The sequence below is a fragment of the Mus musculus genome, chromosome 1, assembly GCF_000001635.26.
Source record: "Mus musculus strain C57BL/6J chromosome 1, GRCm38.p6 C57BL/6J".
NCBI lineage: Eukaryota > Metazoa > Chordata > Mammalia > Rodentia > Muridae > Mus > Mus musculus.
The window spans coordinates 8857732-8879898 of NC_000067.6; the positions used below are offsets into that span (position 1 = coordinate 8857732).

Sequence of the window (22167 nt, forward strand, 5' to 3'; positions counted from 1 at the left end):
ATAGGCATTCATGATAAAAACAACGTGTTTTTGAAAATGATTCCCTGACAATGATCTTATATACAATAAAATAAATATAAAATATTGTATTTAAGCTGAAAATGACCTTATGTATTTTGATGCCATCTACTGTTGACTGAGCCTTGTTATGCCATTCACTTTGATTAAACAAAGTTCAACCACTGCACTCCATGTCTTCTTAAATTCACAAAGACATTCCTGTTAAATTCCATCTTATTTGGGAAATAGAACCACTAACAGGCCTTTTCTATCTATGTAGTTTCTCTCATTCCTCCAATCTGAATTTATCATTAGGGTTCAGTAATACAGACCAGTGTAGCAAGTGTGTGCCTAACAGTGCAGGTCCAAGAATCAATACTCAAAAATCATGCAAGTGAATGAATGACTCTAAAAGAACAGACAACCTTCTGCGTGTTTCATTCCTCATGTCAGATAGCACTGTCTAACATTAATGTTATACAAATCTCCATTCACATCTGAGGCTCAGGAACAGGATATCGTTCTCATAAGAACTTGTGGAATAAGCTTACATAAATGTTCCTGGAATAGATTATACACTTACTGAATCACTATCACTTGTATAAAAATCTGTGGCTAATATCTCCTAAGAATGGTACAACCAACCAGGAAGAGAAAACATTAGAGATCAATCTTTATTTTTTGTTTCTTAGTTTTAATTCCAGGGTATGAACTATTTTGATAGCATTGACCATACCACTGTGTACTTAACAGTAGCTCAGTAAAATATTTTTATAATTAATTAAAGTACAAAGCCAATCTTTCCAGGAATCTTAGCCTAAGCCACTGCAATTCTTGCTGCTTTCTGTTGTTCAAGGCTATGACACACTGGAAATTCCCATGTACCACATGAACAGTGAAAGCAACTGAACTTGAAAAAAGTCATGGCTTCCTTTAATTTTTCTGAAGAAGACCCATATTTGAAGATTGGGCTTAAATTAATTTCCACTTGAAATTAAAACACATTCTCAAAAATTTTCAAGTATTTTCTGTCTTATTCTTTTCTAGATAAACAAATTTTAGGATTTGAACTATTTTTATTGAGAAATCTTTTCATTGTTTAACATTTTACAGACAATAGAGACATAATCTGAAGAGCTATGGATATACTTTTTTATTTTTTTATTTTTAAAATTCTTATAAGCAGAGTACTAGTAAACTATTCTATTCACTGTCTGACTATTGTAGCCATCATTTTTAGCTAAAGAAAAGGTGAGTGGAGAGGCTTCATCAGAGGTCATATGCTAGAGCTTTATCATGAACAAAATCACTTTAACATTTTATTTGTAAACAACAATCTGACTTGTATAGTCTGAACTAAATCTGAATGAGCAGTGGCCTGTGGCACAGTGAACCATGTCACTAGACTAAAAACCTGGTGAGGTCGAGAAGATTCGGGAACTCCAGCATTTCTCAAAATTGAGAAAAGTCGGTGTTTAAATCTACTCCTGACCAGGTTCCTGTCCTGATGAGATGACCATGACACCCCATGGAGAGGGCTATGGCAATCAGTCAAGTAGAGATTGTGGGAAGCAGGTGTGGCCGCAGGTCCTATGAAACCCACTTGTTTACTGCCTTGCCGGAGCATGCGCAGTGAGGCTGCATGGGTGGGCTGCCTGCCAGGCTGGATTGTTCCTGGTGATCAGGACCTGTCAGCCTATCTGTGAATGACCTGAGCTCATGCCTGGAGTGTGTGTGAATTCTGATTGGATGAGGTGGGGTGGAGCTAGAAGGAGGTGAGTCTGCGAGAGTAGTGAGGAGTTTTTGTTTTAGCCCTTGCGTGAGTAGAAGTAATAGAAGAGAAGCTGTTGTAATAGGAGTTGTTTTAGCCCTTGCTGTGAGTAGAAATAGAGTAACAGAAGCTGTTGTAATAGGAGTAGTTTAGCCCTTGCCCTAAGAAGCTGCTGGGGAAGAGAGCTGTAAGGGAAAAAGCCTGAAGTAAAGACGTTGTTGCGTGAACCTGACTTGGTGTCTGAGTCGTTCGTGTTGCTGCGGGGCTGGAGACTGAGGAGAGTGGAGACCGAGACAAGAGATAACACCTGAAGTCCTTCCACATGCAGATGAGGCATCCCTAACATCTCAGATCAAACCAATAAAAAGCATCTGCCTCTAAATACTAACCCACCCCCAAATGTTCATAAGGTCCTCTCCTCAAGGAATAAAGTACACGAGTTATTTCACCAACGATCATCTGAGAATGCCTGTCTTACTGAGTTGTATTATTTTCTCTCCCAAGGATTTTGTTGCTGAACCTCAACTCAGCCACACCAGCCAGGTGTGCGAGCCTAACTGCAGCCACTTCCTGCTGACTTGGTAGCCCTGACCTTGTCCCCTAGCTGCCCAGTGCATCTCCCTGTCTGCCACTGACTCCAAAACAGCAGCAGGTGTGAAAGAGACCCAGAAGCCCACCTTGTTCAGTGAAAGCCATCCACTCAGAGAGCTGCAACTCTTTAACCTCTCTGGCTCCACTAGAGATCCACAGATCCACCATGGACAGTGCCTGGTATGCAGACTGACAGTGGCTTTCTCAGACTTTTAGAGCAGTACATAGTACACAGTACACAGAAGTAAAAACCTGGGCAATTCAAATATATTCTGATAGTCAAACACATGAATTAGGACTATTTTATAAACAACATAAGAGAGCTATGAGGTGATAAGTGGGTATTTTTAAGCCAAAAAGATATGGTCAATCATATCTGTAACTGTAATAGAATGATAGAACAAGAGCTAATTTTACATAGCCTGGGCCTCCTAAAAATGATGGAAGACAATGTTTAAGCATAGATTGAAAGATCATGACTTTCTAGAACCTTACATTAATAATGTTCTAGAGACAGTTATAGCAGCCATCCTTGAGCTGGTGAAGTGGCTTAGTGGATTAAGACCCTTTCCACCAAGCCTAATGACTTAGTTCAACTTCAAGAGCAACATGGTAGAAGGAGAGAACCAAATTGTCTTCTAAGTTACTACACACACACACACACACACACACACACACACACACACAAAATAAACAAAATTTATTTTTTAAAAGTTAAGGGAAAAAATCACTTTCCCTTTTAGTAGACACTTCTGGACTGCCTAACATCTTCTAAGAACTACATTATCTTGTAGTAAGCACACAAGTATTATCAATTCAGTTATGCTTCAGTAGGTGACATGGAGATATATACATTTTCACAAAATGCTAATTATATTTACCAAGTAAAACTCTTGCAACAGGACAGGCACAATCACAGAGCACAGTCTGGAAGAGGAAATGCTCAGAAAATAAAATGTGGGATGGATGCATTAGAGATGCTGTGAAGGTAGGTTTGGGGGTTGTTTGCTTGTTTTAACAATGAGTCTATCATCTCATAATTTAATTCCTTCACACACAATTAGAAAGAGTTGATCAGTTTGCTTGGGCAACACAGCAATTGACATTTCTTGACTTTGACAAATACTCTCTTTTAAAGCACCATCCCAGGCAGATGTTCAGCTACTGTTGATCTTAAGATGAGGGATGAAAGCATCTGGTTTTTAAGCAATAGGGCAAGTGCTTCTTAATGAAAGCAGACATACAAAAATAAAGCAAATTCAGGGCAGAAGATGATGGATTGGACCAGGCAGAGAAAATCCCATGGAGAGAAAGAAGGCTGTTTCTGCTACAGGGGTATATTGATTTTTCACTGTTACCCTAACAAGTCAAGAGGTGTAGTGGCTTAGAACAGCTCTGCTTTATCAGCACCCAATTTTGTAAGTCAAAAGTCAGACATGGGATAGATGGACTCTTAATTCATAGACTCAAATGTTAAAATAGAGGGGGAATCAATCATCCATGAAGACAAAAGAATACTGGTGGTCTGTTTGGATTTCAGCCAGAGCAATCTGTTCAAATTTGACAGCAGATGACAAATACTAAGATATATGATTTATGTTCTCATTATCAAGCAGGACCATGCATCTGCATGAGACTGATTCTTTCTTTGTGTTCTGGAATCCTTATGGAATGGCAGCAAAAGAAAATCCCAGAACAGAAGTCCCTGTCTCCTCTACAGCCATGTCAGAACTCTCTCACCTGGCTTCTCCCACAAACTTCAAATGTCCCTTCCTTCTGCCAGATATCTAAAAACTGATCTTTGTATAGATTCAAGTTGTCAAATTAAACACATCATAATATTATGTTTCTCTATTAGGTGATGTCACAAGTCATTGGAGTACTATCTCATTCTACATTCAACTCTCAAAAAGAATATGTTCTACATAAGGAAGGACGATTGTATTTATTTTTCCAATTCTTAGTAAGTTATAGGTTCTAGCTTAATAAGGAAAGGATGTAGAATACAATATAAAGAGATGCTGGGAAAACATGATGACCCAAGAAATGAGGCTGCAGCCATTGTAACATGCTCACAATCTTTTCAAAACACATTAAAAATGGCTTTAAACATAGTTGTGACTACACATAATTCTCTGGAAAAGGATTTAACATGTGAATGCTACTCCAAAAAGACTATGTGTATTCACATGATACTTTACCGGACATGAGAAAAGTCAATGGTATCTAGGTGTCCTGTAATCACCTCTGCTTTCTCTTTTGATTCATCCTTAAATTGGGGTGGGGGGATATTGCTTGCTCGACTGATTGATTCTGGAAGAACTGATTCTTTGGCTAATTTATATTGGTCTATGAAGAAAAAGTTAAAATGTTTAGGAGCTTGGTGGATCGGAAATTTTTGTTTGTTTATGTCTGATGATATTTTTCTCACTGTAGGAATTCAAGCATAGGAAATTGTGCAGCTATAGTTTTCAAAACCACTTGTTTTTTCTACATTTTTTCTACTAGCAAACAATGCATTTTCAGTAGTAGTTGGGAAAGGATTCACATAACACAAATTATTAAAGAACTAGATTTTATAAGGAAGAATGAGGCAAAATATTATGAGATTGATATTTGTCTTGGAATTCACACTACCAAATTATCAAAAGTAAATGAGGTGAGCAAGAAACAAAATAAAGGGATCATTTAAAACATACTTAGATAAGAAAATATAGGAAAACAATTGTAAAGAAAAACATTAATATAGTTTTCATTATTTACCAAATGTCTTACAGTGGTTGGTGTTTTATCAATTTGATACAAGATAAAGTTATTTGGAAAGAAGGAATTTCAAGTTGGAAAATCCTTTCATTAGATTAGGCTATAGGCAAATCTTTCTTGATTGTTGTAAGGAAACACAGCCCAGTGTGGAGAGTTTCTCTTGGTGGAGATAGTGAGTGGGGAGTAGCCAATAAGCAGTGCTCCTCAATAGTGCCTGCTTCAGATACTCAGGTTAGGTTCCTGATATGAGTTCCTGCCTTGGTTTCCCTCAATGGACTGTCACCTGAGAGTTGTAATATGAAATAAATTCTTTCCTCATCAACTTACTTTTGGACATGATCTTTATCACAGAAATAAAAATCAAACTAAGGCTTACCCTTATGTAGAATATGAGATATTAATCCATAACACCGTTTAAAGTAGGCACTTTGTTATCCAAACTGTATTATTTATGAAACATTGGCACCCAGAGGATAAGAGATGTTATGCCTGGCAGTAGTGACCAGCAGTCTGACTCCAGCGTGAGTCCCTTAGCAATATTTATAGTATACCTACAAGTATGCAGTACTAACCATCACTTAATATATATTTAAAACCTACCTATACCACATAACAAAATTCTGGAGGAAATTAGTTAAGTTATTCTGCAAAGTATGCATTAGGGTAAGGGTTGAGATACTATATAATATTGCAGAATATGTTAACTTTTGACAACATTCACTGTGATTTTTTTTTTGCTTTTTGCTTTTTTGCCTTTATTGATTATAATTATTTTAAATACAACCGATTCTTCCATATTTATATGATGCTACACACTAACATGCATTTGCAATTTGAGATGGGAAAGGAAAGGACTAGCTTGAATGATTTCATTCATTCTGAGAACAGAGTAATTTGCTGTAAAAGAAATCCTCTGCTGCTCTGTATCAGTGTCCTTTCCTGGCTGCTGGCTGCTGGCTGCTGGCTGCTGGCTGCTGGCTGCTGGCTGCTGGCTGCTGGCTGCTGGCTGCTGGCTGCTGCCTGCTGCCTGCTGCCTGCTGCCTGCTGCCTGCTGCCTGCTGCCTGCTGCCTGCTGCCTGCTGCCTGCTGCCTGCTGCCTGCTGCCTGCTGCCTGCTGCCTGCTGCCTGCTGCCTGCTGGCTGATCACTTAGTACCAAGTGCTGCCCTGACATGCAAGGAGAAAACTGTTCACTTCTTTATCCACCAGGCTGTCCCGACCACCCAGCAAAGAACTGCTAAAGATACTTTCATTCTAACAGAATACAGGTTAAGCAAGGGATCATCACCAGAATGGGTGTGAAATAGCAACATCACAGCTCTGCAGTTTTGAGTGATGCCTAGATCATCTTTGAACGTGTTACGTAGCACATGCTGACCATCAACTCAGGATCTTTATGCCTTGGCCTTACAATTGTAAAATTACAAAATTCATATATTTTAGTAGTTTTAATTTTATTATCATTTCAAGAAGCATAAATTTTATTGTTTTTATTAACCATTAAAAACTTATTCCAATCTGTTGGTGGTCTTTTTGTCTTGTTGACAGTGTCTTTTGCCTTGCAGAAGCTTTGCAACTTTATGAGGTCCCATTTATTGATTCTCGATCTTACAGCACAAGCCATTGCTGTTCTATTCAGGAACTTTTCCCCTGTACCCATATCTTCGAGGATTTTCCCTACTTTCTCCTCTATAACTTTCAGTGTCTCTGGTTTTATGTGGAGTTCCTTAATCCACTTAGATTTGACCTTAGTACAAGGAGATAGGAATGGATCAATTCACATTCTTCTACATGATAACCGCCAGTTGTGCCAGCACCATTTGTTGAAAATGCTGTCTTTTTTCCACTGGATGGTTTTAGCTCCCTTGTCAAAGATCAAATGACCATAGGTATATGGGTTCATCTCTGGGTCTTCAATTTTATTCCAAAATATATGAATAGTTTATATAAGTATATTTAAAATACAGATATATTTCTCTATTATCTAATGACACAGCTAGATATATAAGTATATGTATATATTTACAACTCAGCCAGAAGGGTAAATTACATCAAGAGCCCACAGGATAAGCTAACCGAGGCTCATAGGTGCTCACCAAGACTGAAGAAGCAATCACAGGGTCTGTATGTGTCTGCAAGAGATCCTCTGAGTTTCTATTGTGGTTGTTTAGCTTGGTGTTTGGTGGGAGTAGGAGTGTTTCTGACTAATTTGTCTGTTCTTGAGATCTTTCTCTGCCTACTGGTCTGCCTTGCCCAGGCTTGATGTTGTATCCTGTTATAGTGTCTTCAGCTGATATCGCTGGGAGGCCTGTTCTTTTCTAAAGGCAAAGAGAGGGAAAGTAGATCTCTCTCTCTCTCTCTCTCTCTCTCTCTCTCTCTCTCTCTCTCTCTCTCTCTCTGTGTGTGTGTGTGTGTGTGTGTGTGTGTGTGTGTAAGGAGGGTTAGCTTCAGCCAGAATATATTGAAAATGAAAATATAAAAGAATAAAATAAAAACTAAAAATACTATACTGTCAGTGATGAAAATATTTAGGATTTAACACTATTCTGCCTGTGTAAATTTTGTTTTTAAACATACACACCTCAATCCATAGTTTTGTTAATATAATTTATTAAATTCAATGCTAATTGTAAGAATCTAATTTGGTATTGGGAAAGATTAATTTTATAACTTAGGTACTTTAAAACTTTAGGTGTTACAATAACAGATATGAGTAAGGCAAAGTAGTTTGTAACTATTCCCAGTATCAGGGCAAAAGAGGCAACAGGATCAAGAGGTCAAAGCTAAGCCCAGCTCAGATCTATGAGGCTCAGTCTCAAAATGATAGTAATAATAATAATAATAATAATAATAATAATAATAATAGTAATAGTAATAGTAATAGTAATAATAATAAGGAAAAAGACACACAAATTATATAAATTTGTGCATGTTAGTACCTTCATTATCTTAAAGGTAGCTCAGATCCCATAAATAGATAGGTAATCATAAAAGGCTTTAGAATTAATCAAAGTCTGAAGCATGAATGCTGGTGTGTGTGTGTGTGTGTGTGTGTGTGTGTGTGTGTGTGTGTGTGTGTTTTATATTACATACACCTTTTTTGGAAGTCAACCAAAATACAACAAAATAATGGGCACACAAAATAACATTACATATTGTCTCATTTCTTTATTCCTAATTGAATCTTTGGGGAGAGTTCAAATATTCAATATTCCTGCACATAAATTTCCAAAGTTTATTTTGAAGCTTGGGAAAGAAGGGCTGAGAAGTGTTGTAAGGAAGGCCAGATTCTCAGCATACCTTGAGACCACTAAATATGAATGGTTTTCATGGACTTGTCTGTATGTTCTCACTCACCTGACCTATCAGCAGATGGTAGGATGGCTTCCCAACTGGGTACTTTGCCACCTGAACTGATTGTAGTTTTGCAGGAAAAATAAATACCAGTATTTTGTTTTAGGATGAGAGTTCAATTTACAGAACATAGAAATGGGGGCTATGAATATAGCTAAGTTAGTAAAGTGCTTGATCAGCGCCTGGACCTAGTTTAATATCCAGAATCCACATAATAAAAGACAGAAATGGGTGACATTCCTATAATGCCATAACAGAAAGATCCCTGGGGTTTGCAGAGCATTCAGCCTAGCCTACTCATTGTGTTCTAAGACATTTACAGACTTTATCTCCAATAAATAAACAGGTTGATTATTTTGGGGGAACAACACCCAAGTTTTTCATTGGCCACTATAGGCATACACACACACACACACACACACACACACACACACACACAAGTATGTACACATGCAAATACAAACATTGAAATGAAAAGTGTATGCCAAGAATCTTAAATTGCTAAGAGGATCAGGATTCTGGCCCACTCAGTGCCTATAATTGTCTGTTTTCCCTGACTCTCTTGGGACATCTCCTACACAAATGTGGAAACGTTCTGGAATGGAGTTTAAATCACTGGTATCCTTCTGAGGATGCAAGATATCCAGATTGTCAACACAGAATCGTGAAAGAAATATACAGTGATAGCTGGGAGCCAGAGCACCTCCTAAGGAATGAACCTAAGGCTGGACCTAGAAAACCATTTGTTCCAACTGTGGCCAGACATTGGATGCAGTATAGAAAAAAATACAAACACTTCACTATTCATACCTGCAAATTAAATGCTACAGAACATACATATATTATGCTAAAATAAAAAATACACATGATTAAAAATACTTTAATACTGTGTGTGCATATTTGTGTGGATGCACATCACTAGGTCTGCACAAATTATTTCCATGTGTATAGAGGTCAGACACACACATGCACATCCACAGAAATATGGACATGCACAGTTACTCCAGAGGCACTGTGCACTTCATTTCTTTTTGAACCTATGTAAACACATGTCACCAGAATAGCTAAAAAAAAAAAAAAAAAAAAAAATCTTGAATAACAAAAGAACTGATAGAGGGATTACTATGTCCAATTTAAAGATGTAGTACAAAACTATAGCAATAAAAAACAGTATGATATTGGCACAAAAGCAGTTATGTTGATCAACATAATCTAACTGAAGTCCAAGACATAATTCTACACACATGCAGACACCTGATTTTTTCCTAAAGGGCCCAGAAATACACACTAGAAACAAAAACAATATCTTAAACAAATGGTGCTGGTCAAACTTGATAGTTGCATTGAGAATAACCCAAAGAGATATATATTTGTCATTCTGAACATAACGCAACTACACCTGGATCAAAGACCTGAATATAAAACTAGATACACTGAACCTGAAGAAGAAAAAGGAGGAATAACCAGGAACTCATTCACAGGCATAAATATTTTGCAACCTACTTTTTATAAAGGTTCAGCATCTCCTCTAGCCCACCACCAAGCAGAGGCAGTGAAAGAGAAGAGTTATTTGGATGTGGGGATGAGGCGAAGTGGATCTGCTCGGCAATAGTTCTTTGAGGATGAGTTCAGTCTTCTTGGCAGAAGTTCAGTCCCATAACAAACACCAAATATGACTCAGCAGCTGCAGAACAGCCCTCCAGGCAGGCAGATACCACACATGAACCAGCTGCAGCTTAATCCTGAAGAAACCACCAGGCTCAACAACAAGCCTGCAGAAAAGCTGTGGAAGCAGCAGGCTGCCACAGTAACCTCAGGAACAGTTCTTTGGCAAGTTTCTCTCAATGGTGCTGTTACCACAGGCTGAGCTCAACAATGCTACATAAGTCAAATACATGCCTGTAGCTAGTGAAGAATATCAAGACAGAGCAAACCAAACCAAACTTCAGTGCTCATCTCCTACTATATGTGGGGTCATATTTGCACTCTTTCATCACAGGTCCTTTCACAGGTTTGCTATATCAAAACATCCTTCATCTGTGTCTGTTTCAGGAAAACATTCTTTAGTGTGACTGCTTTGGCAAGATATAATTTTACCTATGTGCCCCAGTAAAATATAATTTAACATAACTAACTTTCCAACAAAATAAGAAGTTTTCATTTCACTTCTTAAATCAGCTTTTGCTTTCCAAACAGAAACTATTATACAGTCAATAAGATCAACAATTAATAAATGGTACTTCATGAAACTCAAATTTTTGCAAGGTAGTGAATACTGTTATTCAGACAAAATGACAGATTACAAAATGGAAAAGATTTTCACCAACTACAAATCTGATAGAAGGTTGATATACAAAGTATACAAACAAAGTATACAAATTGTATACTTTGTTTCTCGATTGTTTCAGATATCAAGAAAACAAGTAATCCAATGAAAAATGAGTTATAGACTTAAACTTAAACAGAATTGTCAATAGAAGAAACTCAAGTGGCTTCAAAAATCTTAAAGAAATGTTCAATGTTCTTAGCCATCAAGGGAAATGATGTTATCTTATACATCTTAGAGTACTGAGTTGTTAAGCTCAACAAAACAATGAACAGCTCATGCTTTTGAGAATGTGAAGTAACACTCCTACATTACTGGTAGGAGTTCAAACTTGTACAGCCACTATGGAAATCAAATTCCTGGTTCCTCAGGAAGATGGAAATCAATCTACCTCAAGATCCAGCTATACCACTCTTAGGCATATACCCAAATGCTGCATCATTCTAACTCAGAGAGACTTACTCAAACATGCTCACCGCTACTCTTTTTTATAATAACCAGAAATTGGAAATAATTCTGATGTCCCTCAACAGAAGAATGAATAAAGACCATCTGGTACATTGAAACAATGGAGAATTACTCAGCCTTAATATATATATATATATATATATATATATATATATATATATATATATATATATAATTTACAAGTAAATGGATGAAAGTAGAAAAAACTCATTCTGAGTGAGATAAACCACACATAGAAATACAAATATAATAGATACTTATATGTGGATATTAGCTTTTAAGTCAATGATAACCAAGCTACAATCCATAGGAGATCAAAGGGTAGGCATTGAGTCAGAGAACTGAAGAAACAGATAGAGTTTATTAGGAAATAGGAATAAAATAGATAGATATAGATAGAATGGAAGGACGCTGGAATGAGAGTATCAAGTTGGCAGGAGGAAGATAAAACAGGTTGTTGGAACGAATACAGGGAGAGACAGCCAAAATTAAGGGGCAGTGAGGGATATTGTTGTAATCTAATACAATAGAAACCTCTTAAAATATATACATATATGAAGGTAAACTAAATAAAATTGTTAAGTAATGCGAAAGACCATATCCCAACTGGATGTTTTTTTGTCTCCAAACAAAGCATCCAGTACTGGAATTGGATTGCCTCTAATTGAGGTTTTAATCAAAGGGGTCCCACCAGACTCCTCAAACAACCCAGGTTCTTGTAAAGACGACAAGGCTGTTCTCTAAAAACTGACAGCAAGGACACAATGTTAAATATAACACCTATACAATTCATTAAACATGGAGATGTTGAACCAGTGCCTACATAGGGCCTTCACCCTATGTACTGGGATGGATCTGAAGCTGGGCAGTGGTGGCACATGACTTTAATCCCAGCACTTGGGAGGCAGAGGCAGGCAGATTTCTGAGCTCAAGGACACCTGGTCTACAAAGTGAGTTCCAGGACAGCCAGGACTATAGAGAGAAACCCTGTCTCGAAAAATAAAAATTAAAAATTAAAAAAAAAGGAATGGATCTGCATGCTCTTAAAAAAGAAATGTAAACATCAAATCAGTCACAAATCCCTTTATTGACAACTGGTGCACTGCTTACATGATATGCTAGAGAAATGGTGGCACAAAGCTTGTGAGTATAACCAACAAAGAGCTGGTTTGACTTAAGTCCCACTCCATGAAATAGAACCCATACTTAACACCACTAAAGGGACCAAGAACCAGAACTAGATAGCCCAGGGACCTAGAAAAAACCCAAATAATACTCATCTAAAAACAATGTAGAGATAAAATGGCTCCCAGTGATATTCTGCTATACTCCCAGATCAGTGCTTTCTTCAGCTGTCATCAGAGAAGCTTCCTGAAGAAGAAATATAGAGACTCACTCCCAGACAGTAAGAGACTTTGGAACACTCAGCTCTAAACTTGATGTCTCCAACACATTCCTCTCCTTAGAACTTAGAAAAACCCATTAAAGAGAGAGAGAGAGAGAGAGAGAGAGAGAGAGAGAGAGAGAGAGAGAGAGAGAGACTAAAAGATTGTAAGAATCAGAGGGGATAGAGGACAACAATTGAAAAAGCTCTATTAAATCAACATGAGCAAAGCTAAATGATCTCACAGACACTGAAAAAGCATGCACAGGGCCTGCATGGGTCTATACCTGTTCTCATGTACATTATGGCTTTCAGTTTAGGGTTTTTAATGGAATACCTGGGTGTGCAAATAAGTAGGTCTCTGGTTCTCATGCCTTCTTTGGGCCTCTTTTCTTTCTGTTGGTTTGTCTTATACAGCTCCAATGTGATAGTTTTTATTTTATTTTATTATCGTTTTAGAAAACGGATGAGTGAATGAATTAGTGAGTGAATAAAGAAATGAAAATCTATCCTGTAGAGTAAAAGTTAACAACTGAACTGTCACTTATACCTACTGACAAAGGGAAAAATCAATGTTTTCCAATAGATTTTACACAAACTATTTTATAATAAATATTATTATAAGCAATTTCAACATTTCACCTTTTCCATGTGGACATAATAGATCATGTAGATCATGCAGACAAAATTGATCAGAGATATTTCAGAATTAAGTGGTTCCTTGCTTTAAATGGACCTAAGAAATTTTTATAGAAAATTCCACTTAAATGCCAAAGAATATAAATTCTATGCAACAGTACATGGATACTTCTCTGAAATAGATGACATACTCGTGAGAAAAAAATCTTCACAAATACAAGGTGAAAGAAGAACGAAAGAAAGAAAGAAAGAAAGAAAGAAAGAAAGAAAGAAAGAAAGAAAGAAAGAAAGAAAGAAAGAAAGGAAGAAAGACGGGAGGGAGAGAGGGAGGGAAGGAGGGAGGGAAAAAAGAGAAAGAGAGAAGAAAGGAAGAGAAAGCAATAATGCTATATATCCTATACAAGCAATATATAATAAAAGTTAAAATCAATAGAAAACAAAACAGAAGAAAACAAACAAAAACTCTAGAGAAAACATATGAATGATGAATGGGCAAAAGAAAAAATCAAATATTCCTGGAAATAAGTGAAAATGAAAAGGCAGCATAACATATTTGCAACACCTAAAAAACAATTCTATTGAGAAAGGTAAACACAACCTTGCCCCAGCTAACCAAAAGTAAAAGATGACCTAGATTAACAGAATTAGAAACAAACAGGAAAGCATTCCACAGGCACCAAAAATTGTAGAATATCATAATAAAATCTGGAACCTATACTCCATTAATTGAAAAAATTAAAAATGGATACATTTCTTGACTCATTCAAACTATCAAAGTTAAATTAAGTGTGTTAAATTAAGATATCAACATCCTATATAGACCCACAAATAAAAAAGACCTTGTGACTCAAAAGTTTGGCTGTTCCAGAATGATGTGATGGCATGTGGCAAGTCTTAGTATACCTTGTTCTGCTATGTTTGGTTGACATTCTTGGGAGCCCTGCTCTTTTCTGAGGAAAGGTGGCAGGGCAGGAGGAATGGATCTGGGTGAGAAGGAAGTTTGGGGGATGGAGGAGAGAGAAAAAGGGGGAAAATGTGGTTGGCATTTAATATATGAGAGAATAACAAACTAGCATTAAAAAAGAAAGGATATATATCATGTCTAGTACCAGAAACCTATCCAAATTCCTGAGAGTAGTATAATTATGGGTCTTAGACTAAAATCTACTACCACCACTGTGCTGGCTAGTTTAATGTCTACACAAGCTAAAGTAATCAGAAAACAGGAAATCTCAACAGAGAAAAATGGCCCTATAAGAACAAGTTGTAAGCGAGACTTCAAGGCATTTCCTTACATATTCATTTATGAGATGGGCAGAGTCCGTTGTGGATGATGCATCTCTTGGGACAGTGGTTCTGAGTTCTCTAAGAATGCAAGCTAAGCAAGGTCATTAGCAGCACTCTTCCATGGCCAGTGCTCCTGCCTCCATGTTCTTGTCCTGTTTGAGTTCCTGCCTTGACTTTCTTGTATTGTGAGCAGTCAGTCATGTGAAAATACAAGCCAAATAAATCCTTTCCTCTGAAATTTCTTTTATCATGGCATTGTCTCACAGCAAAAGTAATCCTAACTAGGACTAATAATTTTATAGAACAGCATAATTTTTAACTATTTTCTGAATTACACTACTATAATAGTATGAATGAAAATGGCTGCATAGGCTCATAGAGGCTGGCAGTATTGGGAGGTGTAGCTTTGGAGTAGGAGTACTCCAAAGTACTGTTGGAGGAAGTGTGTCACTGAGGGAAGACTTTAATATGTCAGGTCAAACCAGGCTTAGTTATCCCAGTCTCTTCATGGTGTATGAAGATATGGAAGTAGAACTCACAATTATCTCTTCAGCACTACTGCTGTCTATATGCCACCATGCTTCTTACTATGATGATAATATAAGCCTACCCAATTAAGTGTTTTCTTTTATGAGTCATTGTGTTTCTTCACAGTAATAGAAACCCAAACACAGAAGTTGATGCCAGGGACTAGAGTATTGTGCAATAGGTCTGACCTTGTTTCAGTTTAAAAGAGTATGGACTTTTGATCAGAAAAAGAGCCGAAGTGCAGCTTTAAGTGCAGCTTAATGGGCCATACTAGTATGAGAATAGAAGACGGCAGTGCTGAGGGCTGTGGAGGCCTAACTCAAAACGTGTCAAAGGAGAAAAAATATTAATATGTGGCTGACAGATCATTCTTGTGATTTTTTTTCCTAAAGAATGTGACTGCTTTTTGCCCTTGTCTAAAAAGTCTGCCTGAGGCCAAATTGAAGAGTTTTGTATTAACTGCTTTGACGGAGTAGATTTCAATATAGACTAGTATTGACTGTTGTGTTATTGTTGTGATGTTTATGTAGATCTATAATTAAAATGAGCAACTTTAACAAGGAAAAATAAAAAACATAGTTGAAGGAGAAAGGGGTACCAGGATTGTAAGAGTCAGAGGATCAGGATGCCTTCTGTGAATCAGTCTCTTCTAGAAATGGTTGCAGGAACAAGGTGGTGAAAGTGGCAATAACGATAGACATATTAATGTGTAAGCCAGGGCAATGTTACAGGGTTCCACCCTTAGCTAAAGAACTATGGGCGGTCAGAGGACAGCCCCAAAGTCCCGAGAGGACTCTCCAACGATCTTTTATTATTTTTATTATTACGTATTTTCCTCAATTACATTTAGAATGCTATCCCAAAAGTCCCCCATACCCCCTCCCACTTCCCTACCCACCCATTCCCATTTTTTTGGCCCTGGCATTCCCCTGTACTGGGGCATATAAAGTTTGCGTGTACAATGGGCCTCTCTTTCCAGTGATGGCCGACTAAGCCATCTTTTGATACATATGCAGCTAGAGTCAAGAGCTCCGGGGAACTGGTTAGTTCATAATGTTGTTGCACCTATAGGGTTGCAGATCTCTTTAGCTTGGATATTTTCTCTAGCTCCTCCATTGGGGGTCCTGAGCTCCATCCAATAGCTGACTGTGAGCATCTACTTCTGTGTTTGCTAGGGCCCGGCCTAGTCTCACAAGAGACAGCTAGCTATATCAGGGTCCTTTCAGCAAAATCTTGCTAGTGTATGCAATGGTGTCATCATTTGGAGGCTAATTATGGGATGGATCTCTGGATATGGAAGTCTCTAGATCTTAGAACCACCTGTGAGTGGAACACATCTGTTCCATTCCAATCGAGTGGTACCAGCATTAAGGAAGCAGATAACCCAGCCTGACCAGGGTCACAAGTCCCTTCCGGTCGGCACCAGCACCAGGTTACCTTGGGGGCAGAGTCAGCGGACACCCCCCCCCCCAATGTCTCTAGAGGACTCTCCACGAGATCTTAGGACCACCAGTGAGTGGAACACAACTTCTGTTCCATTCCAATTGTGCGGGACCTGAGACAGCATTAGGGAAGCACCTTGGGCGCAGAGTCGGCAGATACTCCCCACCCCCAAGGTCCCTAGAGGACTCTCCATTCGATCTTCAGACCACTGGTGAGTGGAACACAGTTTATTTTCCATTCCAATCATATGGGACTGGAGACAGCATTAGGGAATCAGAAAAACCCAGCCTGACCAGGGTCATAAGTCCCTTCTGATCTGTGCCAGCACTGGGTCACCTGGGCCAGGAGTCAGGGGACACCCACAATGCGCCTAGAAGACAGCTTCTGAGGCAGACCCTGTTTTGGGCTCCAGACATCCAGGCACCTTCCCTGCCAGAGGCCAGGTGTCCTCCCTGCCCAGGAGGTCTTTGCCAGAGCACCTGGGGAAGCCATCTTGGTTCCCAGATACCTCTGAGACTAGTCTGCACAGGTGAGAGTGTGGACTAGAAAAGCTAACACCTTCTATGACAGGCCCTGTTTCAGGCCTTCATCTTCTGCCAGGAGGCAGGTCCCAACGACAGATATCTATGCACCTTCCCTGCAACAGGAGAGTTTGCCTGCAGAGAGTGCTCTGACCACTGAAAGTCAGGAGAGAGCTAGTCTCCCAGGTCTGCTGATAGAGGCTAACAGAATCACGAGAGGAAAAAGCTCTAACCAGAGAAAACTATAACAACTAACTCCAGAAATGACCAGAAGGCAAAAGGCAAATGTAAGAATCTTACTAACACAAACCGAGACCACTCACCATCATCAGAATGCAGCACTCCCTACTCACCCAGTCCTGGGCACCCCAACACACCTGAAAACCTAGGCCTGGATTTAAAAGCATATCTCTTGATGATGGTAGAGGACATCAAGAAGAACTTTAATAACTCACTTAAAGAAATACAGGAGAAAACTGCTAGAGCGTTACAAGTCCTTAAAAAAAACCAGGAAAACACAACCAAACAGGTAGAAGTCCTTAAAGAAAAACAGGGAAGCACATCCAAACAGATGATGGAAATGAACAAAACCATACTACACCTAACAAGGGAAGTAGACACAATAAAGGAAACCCAGAATGAGGCAACGCTGGATATAGAAACCATAGGAAAGAAATCTGGAACCATAGATGCCAGCATCAGCAACAGAATACAATAGATGGAAGAGAGAATCTCAGGTGCAAAAGATTCCATAGAGAACATCAGCACAACAATTAAAGAAAATGCAAAATGCAAAAAGATCCTAATTCAAAAAATCCAGAAAATCCAGGACAAAATGTGAAAACCAAACCTACGGATAATAGGAGTAGATGAGAATAAAGATTTTCAAATTAAAGGGCAGGAAAATAACTTCAACAAAATTATAGAAGAAAACTTCTCAAAACTAAAAAAAGAGATGCCCATGAACATACAAGAAGCCTACAGAATTACAAATAGACTGGACCAGAAAAGAAATTCCTCCTGTCACATAATAATCAGAACAAAAAATACACTGAATAAAGATAGAATATTAAAAGCAGTAAGGGGGAAAGTTCAAGTAATATATAAAGGCAGGCCTATCAGAATTACACCAGACTTTTCACCAGAGATTATGAAAGCCAGAAGATCCTGGACAGATGTTATACAGACACTAAGAGAACACAAATGTCAGCCCAGGCTACTATACCCAGCAAAACTTTCAATTAAAATATATGGAGAAACCAAAGTATTCCATGACCAAACCAAATTCACACATTATCTTTCCACGAATCCAGCCCTTCAAAGGAAAATAACAGAAAAAAATTAAAAAAATAAAACAATACAAGGACAGAAATCAAGCCCTAGAAAAAGCAAGAAAGTAATCCTTCAACAAACCTAAAAGAAGATAGCCACAAGAACAGAATGCCAACTCTAACAACAAAAATAATAGGAAGCTACAATTACTTTTCTTAATATCTCTTAATATCCATGGGCTCAATTCCCCAATAAAAGACATAGACTAACAGACTGGCTACACAAACAGGACACAACATTTTGCTGCTTATAGGAAACCCATCTCAGGAAAAAAGACAAACACTACCTCAGAATGAAAGGCTGGAAAACAATTTTACAAACAAATGGTCTGAAGAAACAAGCTGGAGTAGCCATTCTAATATCAAATAAAATCGACTTCCAACCTAAAGTTATCAAAAAAAGAACAAGGAGGGAAACTTCATACTCATCAGAGGTAAAATCCTCCAAGAGGAACTCTCAATTCTGAATATCTATGCTCCAAATGCAAGGGCAGACACATTCATTAAAGAAACTTTAGTAAAGCTCAAAGCACACATTGCACCTCACACAATAATAGTGGGAGATTTCAACACACCACTTTCATCAATTGACAGATCGTGGAAACGGAAAATAAACAGGGACACAGTGAAATTAACAGAAGTTGTGAAACAAATGGATTTGACAGATTTCTACAGAACATTTTATCCTAAAAGGATATACCTTCTTCTCAGCACCTCATGGTACCTTCTCCAAAATTGACCATAAAACTGGTCACAAAACAGGCCTCAAAAGATACAAAAATATTGAAACTGTCCCATGCATCCTATCAGATCACCATAAACTAAGGCTGATCTTCAATAATAACATATAATAGGAAGCCAACATTCACCTGGGAACTAAACAACACTCTTCTCAATGATACCTTGATCAAAGAAGGAATAAAGACAGAAATTAAAGACTTTTTAGAATTTAATGAAAATGAAACCACAACATACCCAAACTTATGAGTCACAATGAAAGCATTTCTAAGAGGGAAACTCATAGCTCTGAGTGCCTCCAAAAAGAAACTAGAGAGAGCACACACTAGCAGCTTGGCAACACACCTAAAAGCTCTAGAACAAAAGGAAGCAAATTCACCCAAGAGGAGTAGACAGCTTGAAATAATCAATCTCATGGGCGAAATCAACCAAGTGGAAACAAGAAGAACTATTCAAAGAATCAACCAAATGAGGAGCTGGTTCTTTGAGAAAATCAACAAGATCTATAAACCCTTAGCCAGACTCACTAGAGAGCACAGGGACAATATCCTACTTAACAAAATCTGAAATGAAAAGGGAGACAAAACAACAGATCCTGAAGAAATCCAAAACACCATCAGATCCTTCTACAAAAGGCTATACTAAACAAAACTGGAAAACCTGGATGAAATGGACAAATTTCTAAACAGATATCAGGTATCAAACTTAAATCAGGATCAGGTTACTAATCTAAAGAGTACTATATTCCCTAAAGAAATAGAACCAGTCATTAATAGTCTCCCAAACAAAAAAAGCTCAGGACAAGATGGGTTTAGTGCAGAATTCTATCAGACCTTCAAAGAAGATCTAATTCCAGTTCTGCACAAACTATTCTACAAAATAGAAGCAGGAGGTACTCTCCAATTCATTCTATGAAGCCACAATTGCTCTGATACCTAAACCACAGAAAGACCCAACACAGATAGAGAACTTCAGACCAATTTCCCTTATAAATATCAATGCAAAAATCCTCAAAAAATTCTCACTAACAGAATCCAAGAACACATCAAAACAATCATCCATCCTGACAAAGTAGGTTTTATTCCAGGGATGCAGGGATGGCTTAATATACAGAAATCCATCAATGTAATCCACTATATAAACAAACTCAAAGACAAAAACCACATGATCATCTCATTAGATGCGAAAAAAGGATTTGACAAAATCCAACACCCATTCATGATAAAAGTCTTGGAAAGATCAGGAACTCAAGGCACATACATAACATGATAAAAGCAATCTACAGCTAGCTAACAGCCAACATTAAAGTAAATGGTGAGAAGCTGGAAACATTCCCATTAAAATCAGGGACTAGACAAGGTTGCCCACTTTCTCCCTACCTATTCAACATTGCACTTGAAGTCCTAGCCAGAGCAATTTGACAACAAAAGGAGAACAAGGGGATACAAATTGGAAAGGAAGAAGTGAAAATATCACCTTTTGCAGACAATATGTTTGCATATATAAGTGATCCTAAAAATTCCAGCAGAGAACCCCTAATCCTGATAAACAGCTTCAGTGAAGTAGCAGGATATAAAATTAACTCAAACATGTCAATGGCCTTTCTCTACACAAAGGATAAACAGGCTGAGAAAGAAATTAGGGGAAAAAACACCCTTCTCAAGAGTCATAAATAATATAAAATGCCTTTGCATGACTCTAAGGAAGTGAAAGATCTGTATGATAAAAACTTCAAGTCTCTGAAGAAAGAAATTAAAGAAGATCTTAGAAGTTGGAAAGAACTCCTGTTCTCATGGATTGGCAAGATCAATATAGGAAAAATGGCTATCTTGCCAAAAGCAATCTACAGATTCAATGCAATCCCCATCAAAATTCCAACTCAATTCTTCAATGAATTGGAAAGAGCAATCTGCAAATTCATCTGGAATAACAAAAAACTAGGATAGCAAAAACTCTTCTCAAGGATAAAAGAACCTCTGGTGGAATCACCATGCCGGACCTAAAACTGTACTACAGAGCAATTGTGATAAAACTGCATGGTACTGGTATAGCAACATACAAGTAGACCAATGGAATAGAATTGAAGACCCAGAAATGAACCCACACACCTATGGTCACTTGATCTTTGACAAGGGAGCTAAAACCATCCAGTGGATAAAAAATAGCATTTTCAACAAATGGTGCTGGAACAACTGGTAGTTATCATGTAGAAGAATGTGAATTGATCCATTCCTATCTCCTTGTACTAAGGTCGAATCTAAGTGGATCAAGGAACTCCACATAAAACCAAAGACACTGAAACTTATAGAAGAGAAAGTGAGGAAAAGCCTCCACAATATGGACACAGGGGAAAATTCCTGAATCAAACAGCAATGGCTTGGGCTGTTAGATTGAGAATCAACAAATGGGACCTCATAAAATTGAAAGCTTCTGTAAGGCAAAAGACACTGTCAATAAGAAAAAGGCCACCAACAGATTGGGAAAGGATCTCTACCTATCCTAAATCAGATAGGGGACTAATATCCAATATATATTTAAAAAAATCTCAAGAAGGTGGACACCAGAAAATCAAATAACCCCATTAAAAAATGGTGCTCAGAGCTAAACAAAGAATTCTCACCTGAGGAATACCGAATGGCTGAGAAGCACCTGAAAAAATGTTCAGCATTGTTAATCATCAGGGAAATGCAAATCAAAACAACCCTGACATTCCACCTCACACCAGTCAGAATGGTTAAGATCAAAAATTCAAGTGACAGCAAATGCTGGTGAGGCTGTTTAGAACGAGGAACACTTCTTCATTTTTGGTGGGATTGCAAGCTTGTACATCCACTCTGGAAATCAGTCTGGTGGTTCCTCAGAAAATTGGCCATAGTACTACCAGAACATCCCGCAATACCTCTCCTGGGCATATATCCAGAAGATGTTCCAACTGGTAAGAAGGACACATGGTCCACTAGCTTCATAGCAGCCTTATTTATAATAGCCAGAAGCTGGAAAGAACCCAGGTGCCCCTCAACAGAAG

At 38.1% G+C, this 22167-nt stretch overlaps 1 protein-coding gene across 10 annotated transcripts in view; it reads right to left on the minus strand.

Annotated features, from left to right (window-relative positions):
* Positions 1 to 22167, minus strand: part of Sntg1 (syntrophin, gamma 1) — a 941919-nt gene that overhangs the window by 497993 nt on the left and 421759 nt on the right. The window lies entirely within an intron of this gene.